Genomic DNA, 10403 nt, shown 5'->3' with positions numbered 1-10403 from the left:
GGTGGTGGTGGTGGTGGTGGTGGTGGTTGTTGATGCAAATCTGATGGAGAATAAAGATAATAGTAGGTAATAGTAGTAGTAGTAGTAGTAGTAGTAGTAGTAGTAGTAGTAGTAGTAGTAGTAGTAGTAGTAGTAGTAGTAGCAGCAGCGTTAATAGTAGTAGTAGTAGTAGTTTCAAGACACTTATTCATCAATTTTTGACTACTGCTTTGACCCTTTTATGGGACTGGCATTTCAGTGGGCATTTTTTTTTATTGGATTTTTGTTGCCCTTGGCCAGTGTCACTCCTACATAAAAAAAAAAAAAAGTAGTAGTAGTAGTAGTAGTAGTAGTAGTTAGGTGTGGAGGAGGAGAGAGAGAGAGAGAGAGAGAGAGAGAGAGAGAGAGAGAGAGAGAGAGAGAGAGAGAGAGAGAGAGAGGCAGACAAACAAGTGATTATCTCTTTTTTCCGCTCTCTCTCTCTCTCTCTCTCTCTCTCTCTCTCTCTCTCTCTCTCTCTCTCTCTCTCTCTCTCTCCCCTTCCTCTCGCTTTATCTAGCTCTCTCTCTCTCTCTCTCTCTCTCTCTCTCTCTCTCTCTCTCTCTCTCTCTCTCTCTCTCTCTCTCTCTTCCACCCCCTTCCTCTCGCTTTATCTCTCTCTCTCTTTCTCTCTCTCTCTCTCTGCTTCCAGAATAAAAAATAAGACATGTTTTCCTTTGTTTAGTGTTGCCTGTGTTGTGCCCGAAAGTGGTGTTATAAATTTTTTGTACGCTGTACCTGTAATCATTCAGTGACCGCCCTGTGCGTGTGTTGCCGCGTCAGGAAAGGAGTGTTGCGTCTCTAGGTGAGTACTCCTCCTGCACAAACACACACACGCACCGCCAATGGCCACTCGTTTCGTTTAGCAGTTAGGCTCTCTGTAAGTGCCACAGGAAGAGGCGTGCCTCACTCAAATTCAAGAAAGCGACGCTTAGAAAACACACTTGTACAGCGAGTGTTTGTGTGTGTGTGTGTGTGTGTGTGTGTGTGTGTGTGTGTGTGTGTGTGTGTACTGTGCAGTCTGCTGCTGGTCTCTGGAGACAGCCGGCCGTCCCCCTATGGAAAGAGCTCAGAGTTCTTTTTTCGTGGATATGAGTCTGTTCCTGCCTTCACCAACTCCTGTATTAAGTAGACACACACACACACACACACACACACTCTCTCTCTCTCTCTCTCTCTCTCTCTCTCTCTCTCTCTCTCTCTCTCTCTCTCTCTCTCTCTCTGTCTCTCTTGTTGTCATTATCTATCTACATTACTCTTTCTGGAAATACATGAACAAAAAAATAATTCAATGAAAAGAATAATATATCACAAGACAGTGTCTGAGAGAGAGAGAGAGGAGAGAGAGAGAGAGAGAGAGAGAGAGAGAGGAGAGAGAGAGAGAGAGAGAGAGAGGAGAGAGAGAGAGAGAGTCATACTACACTGTCTTCCTGTTATTGATGTTTCTTTTCTGTCAGCAATGATTCATACTCCCTCTCTTCTCTTCTCTTCTCTTCTCTTCTCTTCTCTTCTCTTCTCTTCTTTTCTCTTTTCTTTTCTTCTCTTCTCTTCTCTTCTCTTCCGTCCAATTGTTCCATTCTTCATGCTCTCTCAGAGAAACACTCCTACTACACCACGCATTATCATTATTGTCACCACCACTACTACCACCACCACCACCACTACCACCACCACCACCTACTACTACTACTACTACTACTACTACTACTACTACTACTACTGCTGCTGCTGCTGCTGCTGCTGCTGCTGCTGCTGCTGCTGCTGCTGCTGCTGCTGCTGCTGCTGCTGCTGCTGCTGCGCTGCTGCTACTACTACTACTACTACTACTACTACTACTACTACTACTACTACTACTACTACTGCTGCTGCTGCTGCTGCTGCTGCTGCTGCTGCTGCTGCTGCTGCTACTACTACTACTACTACTACTACTACTACTACTACTACTACTACTACTACTACTGGTACTGCAGGACACTCGTACTCACTCCCTCAAGGAAACACAACCCTTCTTCACCACACATTATCATTATTGCCACCACCCTCCACCACCACCATCACTGCTACCACTATTACTACTTCTACTGTTACTACTACGACTCCTACTACTACTACTACTACTACTACTACTACTACTACTACTACCACTACTACTACTACTACTACTACTACTACTACTACTACTACTACTACTACTACTACTGATACTGCAAGAGACTCGTACTCACTCAAGGAAACACAGCCCTTCTGCAACATACATCATTATTGCCACCACCCTCCACTACCACCACCATCACCACCACCACCATCACCACCACCACCACTACGACTACTACTGCCATCACCACCGCCACCAAATAATGATTTGATTCTACCTGCCACTACTTTCTACAACTATAATTTAAAAATGGTTCTTTAGCATATAATAGCAAAAGAAAGTTCAAGGTATTTATGTTTATGTATTTTCTTTGTTACTAGTTTGCTCTTTTATTATAAAAATATTGTCAAATTTACTGATTATTACTTCTATAATTATATTATAATTATAATTATATTATTTGTGTGTTGCCAGTCAGTGCTGAGTGAATCACCCGAACTTCATTGCCTTTCTGCCAGGGAGCTTCGGCTCGGCAGAATATGCCTTATGAATTTTCATATTTGTACTAAACCTTATAAAACCTTATAAAAACCTTAAACCACCATCGCCACCAACACCACCGCCACCACCGCTACCACTACCACCGCCACCACCACTATCACTGCCACCACTGCCACCACCACCACCACCACTACTACTACTACTACTACTACTACTACTACTTCTACTACTACTACTACTACCACTATTACTACTACTACTACTGGAGAAGACTTTCCGCAGACATACCCTCAGAAACAGGACTAAATGCATCCTCCTCCTCCTCCTCCTTCTTCTCCTCCTATTTTGACCCAAGCAAAAAGGAACGTCGAGAAGGGACATATACGCTCAAAGAGACGTATCACGCGGTAAGGCGAGAAAGGGAGACGAAGAGAGAGAGAGAGAGAGAGAGAGAGAGAGAGAGAGAGAGAGAGAGAGAGAGAGAGAGAGAGAGAGAGAGAGAGAGAGAGAGAGAGAGAGAGAAGGGAGAAAAGAAGGCAGGTAACGAGAAAAGGGAGATAGAGGAAGATGGGAATGAGGTAAAGATGGTGATGGTGGTGGTCTCTGTTCCATGGAGAAGAAGAAATGGAGGGAGAAAGGAAGGAAGGAGAGGAAGGAGAGGGAGAGGAGGAAGACAGAGGATAGGGAGAAAGATCATATCACGATTTCCAGCCTCAATCAATTTGCCAAACGACCTGTGAGAGAGCAGCGATTCCTCTTTCTTCCTGTCTTCCTCCTCCTCCTCCTCCTCCTCCTCCTCCTCCTCCTTTTCTTCTTCCTTGTCTCTTTCACCGTCTCCTTGTCTTTTCTTTCATTATTCTGTTTATTGTTCATCTTTATCATCGTTTTCATCCTCGTTCTCTTCTTCTTCCTCCTCTTCCTCTTCTTTGTCTGTTTCATCGTCTCTTCTTGTCTTTTCTGTCATTGTACTGTTCGTTGCTATTATCGTTTTCAGCCTCCTTTTTTTTTTCTTCTTATTCCTCCTCCTCCTCATCTTCCTTGTTTCTCTTATCGTCTCTCTTCTCCTCCTTGTTCTGTTCACTCCTCATCCTTGCCATCTTCGTCGTTTTCATTTTCCTCCCCTCCTCTTTCTCCTCTTATTTTTTTTTTTTTTTTTTTTTTTGTTGTTTTGGCCAAATAAAAAAAAAATGCTTTATATGGACTATTGGCACCTTATTTTCTTCATGTACTTTAAATAGTCACAATGTAAATAATCTGCAAGTATGATAAAATGTTTGAGGATGTTTCAATCTTTTCTTCTTATCCCTCCTCCTCTTCTTCCTTTTCTTCATTGTCTTTCTCATCGTCTATCTTGTTGTTTTAGTATTCACTGTTTATCCTAGCTATCACTGTTCTCGCTCTCCTCCTCCTCCTCCTCCTCCTCCTCCTCCTCCTCCTCCTCCTCCTTCTCCTCTTCCTCCTCCTCCTCTTCCACCTCCTACTTCTCCTCCTTCTCCTCCTCCTCATTCGCAGAAAATTGAGACTTGAGTTTTTATTGTTTTATTATCACCAAGTCGAGTGAGAGTTTTAAAGTGTTCATGTTGATTTGGATTCCTCCTCTCTTTTTCCTTCTCCTCCTCCTCCTCCTCCTCCTCCTCTTCTCAGGGTTACTTCTTATATATACTCGTATCTTCTGGAAAAAAAAAAAACTCAAAAGGATGTAAAAAAAGAAGAGGGACACAAGACAAAACATTTAACACAAAGGGGAAAACAGAAAAGGGAGATAGGAAAATAGGTGATGAAGAGAGGAATAAGAGGCAAGTGAGGGGAACAGTGTGTACGAGGAGGGGAAAAAGAGGGGAAGGGCTCAGTTATTGGCGTCCTGTCGCTTTGTGGCCGTGCGTGTGTGCGTGTGTGTGTGTGTGTGTGTGTGTGTGTGTGTGTGTGTGTGTGTGTGTGTGTGTGTGTGTGTGTGTGTGTGTGTGTGTGTGTGTGTGTGACCCCTCAGGCTGCCGCTTTTAAGGTGAGGGGTGAGTGTGAAAAACAAAAAAACTGACAACAAAGAAAAGAAGGAAAGAGAGCCAGAAAACTATGAACAAAGAACGGGAAAAAGCAAAAAGAAAGAAAAAAAGAACGAAAGAGAGAAAAAGATTAAATAAAGAAAACCACAAAGTACAAAATACGAAGAAACACACAAGTTTACGACGAATTAGCGAGTGATTAGTAACATAAAGTGGTCGTGAGAAAGAGTTACGAGTTACGACTTTGTAGTTGGAAGTTCGGGGAAGAAGAAAGGACGAACAGTGGAAGAGTGAAGTGTTTTGTAAGCAAGAACAGATTCCACGAAGTTTCCAGCGAACAGAACGGACCGAAAACTCCTTCAGAAGTTGGTATCATTAGGTTTTCTCGGCTCGTAGTGAGACATGTGCAGCGGCTGTTGTGGTCTGGGAGTCGCAAATCCAAGGAGGGAACGGCGGGAGGGAGGACGAAAAGGAAAGATGTAAGGATAGGATAGAGAGAAGGAAGGGAAGAAAAGGGGGAGGGAGGGACGTAAAGGAAAGAAGGGAAGAAGGAAGGAAGAAAGAGAATGATGAAGGAGGGACGGAAGGAAGGGGAAGGAAGGACAGGAAGCAGGGAGAGAAGAGAAGGAGAGAGGGAAGAAAGAGAGGGAAGGGAGGGAGAGAAGGGAGAACGTACAGGAAGATTCAGGGACAGGAGGGAGGGAAGATGGTGAGACGGAGGGAAGAGAAGGAGGGGGAAAGAAAAGGAGGTAATCTACAAAGAGATACCAGACATGTGCAAAAGAAAAAAAGAAAGAATGAAAAATATGAAAATTAAAGAAATATGATAAAGAGGGATTGAAAGAGAGAAAAAAATAAAGGAAAGGAGGACTGAAGGAGAGACAAAATGTAGAGCAAAAGCAGTGAAGGAGATAGAAAGAAAGTGAATGAGAATTGTAGAATGTGAGACAAAAGATCAGAAAACGAAAAGTGAGTGAATGGTATATATATAAGGGAGAGAGAGAGAGAGAGAGAGAGAGAGAGAGAGAGAGAGAGAGAGAGAGAGAGAGAGAGAGAGAGAGAGAGAGAGAGAGAGAGAGAGAGAGCACTAAGTTAATCAACAGGGAAGCAGACAAACGAAAGAGAACGAGAAAAAGATAAAGAAAAATCTACCAATCTTTTCCTCCACCTACGTACGGTTCTCTTCCCTCCTTCCTCCCACATCACCCTTTCTCTCCTTGCTCCTCCATCTCTCTCTTCCTCTCCTTCTTCGTCCTCCATCTTCCCTTCCTCCTCCTTCCTTCAGCAGTGGAAGAGAATAACCAACATATTTTTTACTCCTACCTCTCCCCTTCTCCCTCCTCGCTCCCTTAAGCACTTCCCTCTCTCTCTCATACCCCCCATCTTTCCCTTCTCCTCCCACCCGTATCAGTACTCTCGTGGTCATATCTAGGGTTTCCTAAGGTGGGGGCGCCGCTCCCTGAATGATGAGGCAGCCGTGTTGTGTCGAAGAGGAGGAAGAGGAGGAGGAGGAGGAGGAGGAGGAGGAGGAGAGGGAAGAGAGGAGGAGGAGGAGGAGGAGGAGGAGGAGGAGGAGGAGGAGGAGGAGGAGGGAGAAAAGTAGGTGCAAGGAAACGTGATGGCGTGCAAGAAATCATAATAAGATGGAAAACAACAATCTCTCTCTCTCTCTCTCTCTCTCTCTCTCTCTCTCTCTCTCTCTCTCTCTCTCTCTCTCTCTCTCTCTCTCTCTCTGATGCGAATTTTTCTTTTCTGCTGCTAATTTTTCTTATGCTATTTGTAGTAGCAGCAGTAGTAGTAGTAGTAGTAGTAGTAGTAGTAGTAGTAGTAGTAGTAGTAGTGGTGGTGGTGGTAGTGGTAGTGGCGGTAGTAGTAGTAGTAAAAGTAGTAGTAGTAGTGAAAGTAGTAGTAGTAGTAGTAGTAGTAGTAGTAGTAGTAGTAGTGCTAGTAGTAGTAGTAGTAGTAGTAGTAGTAGTAGTAGTAGTAGTAGTAGTAGTAGTAGTAAGAGTAGTAGTAATTGTTGTTGCTTTTGTTTTTATATAGGAGGGGTACCAGTTATTGTTGTTGATGTTATTGTTGTTGTTGCTGTTGTTGTTGTCGTTTGTGATGGTGAAGCCGTTTTGATAATCACGACAACATGTAATAATAACAATAATGAATAACAAAAATAGCAATAACGATAATATTACGAATGAAATGAAAACATGAACCAAAAAAGAAAAAAAAACAGGAAGAACTGAAGAAAAAGAAAGAAGTTTTAAAAATGTTCGTCCCAGCATAATAATAATACATTCCTTCTTTTTCCTTACGCGTCAAGTTAGAAGGAGAGGAGGAGAGGATGCAGGAGGGAGGAAGATAAGAATGTGTGAAGGAGGGAAGGAAAGGAGATAAACATATGAAGGATGGGCGGAGGGAGGGAGGGAGATAAGGACAGGAGGGAAGGAAGGGAAGACAGAATATGAAGATGTGTGAAAGAGAGGGAAAGAGGTGTAGAAAAGAGAAAGGAGGGGGAAAGGAGGGGGAGAGGCTGTAAAGATATGTGAAGGGAGGAAATGAGAGGTAAGAAGAGAGAGAGAGAGAGAGAGAGAGAGAGAGAGAGAGAGAGAGAGAGAGAGAGAGAGAGAGAGAGAGAGAGAGAGAGAGAGAGAATGCACAAAACCAAGAGTAGGAAAAGAGAGAGAAACAAGGAAAGTGAGAATAGGAAAAAAATAAGAAGAATGGCGAAAGATTAGGACGGAGGAGAGAGAGAGAGAGAGAGAGAGAGAGAGAGAGAGAGAGAGAGAGAGAGAGAGAGAGAGAGAGAGAGAGAGAGAGAGAGAGAGAGAAATCAGGGGGAAAGAGTAGAGAGAGAGAGAGAGAAAGAGATAGAGAGAGAGTAGGATTTCTACCTCCTACTGTACCATAAGAAGACTCTCCTACAGTCGTCCCTTAGCCCTGATTTCCCAAGGGCTGGCTGTGCAAGTGAGGGCGGGGGTGTTAAGGACTGGGAAGACCTCACTGGGGGTCTGGATGCGATAGGATAGGGCTGAATAGGATTGGATTGGATTAAAATTAGATCAGGTCGAGGGATGATATGTGAGAGAGAGATTAGGTGAACATGAGAACGTAAAAAATTAGGGAAGTTGCTTCAAGTTCTTAGGTCTTCACGTGGCAGTGTCTGTATGGAGGTACTTTACATATTTTCACCCGTCATCCGTATGTGTACTTTTGTCTAATCTTATTTTGTCTAATTTGTCTAATCTTTTGTCCACTCCGTCTAATCTTTTCTCTAATCTGTCTATTATTTTGTCTAATTGTCTAATCCTCTTTTGTTTAATCTCTTTAATCTTTTTTTTGTTTAGTCTGTTTAATCTCCTTTTGTCTAATCTGTCTAATCGTCTTTTGTTTAATTTGTCTATTTTTTGTGTAATCTGCCTAATCTTTTTTTTTGTCTAATCTTCTTTTGTCTAATTTATCTAATTATTTTCTGTTTCATCTGTCTGTTCTTCTTATGTTTAATCTGTCTAATTCTCTTTTGTCTGATTTCTCTAATCTTTTGTCTAATCTGTCTAATCTTTTGTTTTATCTGTTTTATTTGTTGTTTTATGTTTATTCTTTTATTTTACTTGTCAAATCTTTTGTTCACTGTCTAATTTTTGTTTTGTTTAATTTCCCTATTTTTGTTTAATATGTCTAATCTTTTTTCGTCTAGTTTGTCTATATAATCTTCCCTCAATACGCTTCCCTTATCATTACAACTACGCACTTTTACTACAACACACTCTTACTACAACACACTCTTACTGCAAATCACTCTTACCACAACACACTCTTACTACAACACGCTCTTACTACAACACACTTACAACAACTGATCTCTCTAGTGCACGCTTCCACATAAATGCTAAAGGACAAAGAAAAAAAAAACAACATTACACCAAGCAACAAAACTATAACATTTTACCAATACGTTTTCCTTATTCGCTTCTCTTAATGCAACTCTTCTATACCAGATCTTCTTTGTTCGAACAGAAGCCACAGGGAGAAAAACTACCAATAATTCGTCTCCACTACACCAAGCAACAAAACTACACCCTTCTTCCATTATGGCTTCTCTTACGAGTATGTCATTTTTTCTACAACATTCGTCTGCTGTACTTAAAAAATAAATAAATAAATAAATAGCAGGTTCTGGGAGATCGTGTTAAGTATTTAGAGAAAGAGGGAGAAAGAAAATAAGTCTCCATTACACCAAGCAAAAACACTATAGCATTCTGCCAAAACATTTTCCTTATGGCTTCCCTTACGCAATCTTTTTATACCATTCGTCTACTGCACGTAAAAAGAAGCAGGTTTTGGGAGATCGTTTTAAATATTTAGAGGACGAGGCCTTGGCGGTGTGTGGCCTTTGTTTACACTAGCCGCGGTACCAGGGAGGGTGTAGGTTAGTAGTAAAGTGCAGGAGGTAATACAATGGATGTGTAGTACTGTACATTAACGGTAAATTTAGTCGCTATCTAGGGCAGGCCAGCGTGGTTAGGTTAATGATACAAAATGGACGGATATTTTGTCTTCATTCTCTGCGCTCGTGTGGTGGAAAAATGCTTCGTTTCCTACATCTTTTTTTTCCCCGTTTTCCCTTTTTTTTCCTTTTTCGTTTTCCTGGCTTTTCCTTTTTTTCTGTTTTTTTCGCTGTCCCTTGGCTCTCTCTCTCTCTCTCTCTCTCTCTCTCTCTCTCTCTCTCTCTCTCTCTCTCTCTCTCTCTCTCTCTCTTTCTGTTTCTCTCTGTGCGCGGCGTGTGCGTCACAGCCTCACTGTGGCGCCCTCAGGTGTGTGTGCAGGTGAGGGAGTCACCATGATGTCACACTCATTCATTCACTCCATCCATGAAATTTGTTCAGCGCAGAACCACAACGCAACAGGATTTTCTTTTTCGGACAGACGTCACAACGAAACAACAGAACAACTGTCTGCGTGTCCCCGCGCGGCTGAGGCTGCCCCGTGACTCAGCGAGTGTGCGGCTGTCCCCTCCCAGGCCGGGTGCTGCGCCGCAGTGCTTCGTTCACCTTCTCCAGTGGGGGAGCGGAACCCTCAGTCCTGCCCAGGTAGCCAAGATGGGCCTGGGCTGCTGGGGAGGACGGCAGACCCCCGTCACTGTGCGCTGCGTGGCGAACGGGGTGGCCGTCTTCAGGAGGCAGGTGGCGCTGGCCGCCCTCGTGCAGGTGCTGACGTGCACCGCTACAGCACACCAGGCTATGCCTTACTTCAGCCCTGCAGGAGGCAAGGTGAAGTGAAAGCAGCAGTGCCTCGCCGCCATGTTCTGCAATGGTGGGTATATGGGTTGAGGGTGGCGCCAACCACCCTGCCAACCACGCCGCCAAATCATTGAGGGCAGGTCTGTGACAGGTCAGGCCCTCAGGCTGAGCATGAACAAGACAGGCCAGGCCATGAGGCCATGAGACTTCAGGTCACCTGCTGCTCCTCCCTCAAAGGAAGATTCCCCTTACGGCCACGCGCCAGTCCTGAACTCCTAGCTACAGCTACTGCTACTGCTGCTGCTAGTAGTGGTAGATGTTGTTGTTGCTGTTGTTGTTGTTGTTGTGCAGGTGGTGTGTTGCGTGCAGGCCTCGTAGGACGCCAGCGCTCAGTCACAGTGAGGGCGTCACCTCTGCTCTAACACGGAGCGCATCACTACAAAGCAGTCGTTTGGATTCACACCTTTGCTTCTCGTGGCCTTTGTTTGGAGACGCGCAAACAAAACCCAGGAAAAGCAAAACTGAATCCAAACCACCGCCTTGTAGGTTCCGAAG

General features: G+C 43.8%; 1 long non-coding RNA gene across 1 annotated transcript in view; it reads left to right on the top strand.

Annotated features, from left to right (window-relative positions):
* Positions 1 to 688: 688 nt before the first annotated feature.
* Positions 689 to 10403, top strand: part of LOC135097443 (uncharacterized) — a 24321-nt gene continuing 14606 nt past the window's right edge. The window contains exon 1 of the long non-coding RNA XR_010265707.1: positions 689 to 823. This is a non-coding gene — a long non-coding RNA (uncharacterized LOC135097443). The remainder of the gene's footprint in view (positions 824 to 10403) is intronic.

This window comes from Scylla paramamosain, unplaced genomic scaffold (genome assembly GCF_035594125.1).
Source record: "Scylla paramamosain isolate STU-SP2022 unplaced genomic scaffold, ASM3559412v1 Contig20, whole genome shotgun sequence".
NCBI classification, from domain to species: Eukaryota; Metazoa; Arthropoda; class Malacostraca; order Decapoda; family Portunidae; genus Scylla; species Scylla paramamosain.
This window is presented reverse-complemented; position numbering and strand designations above follow the sequence as displayed.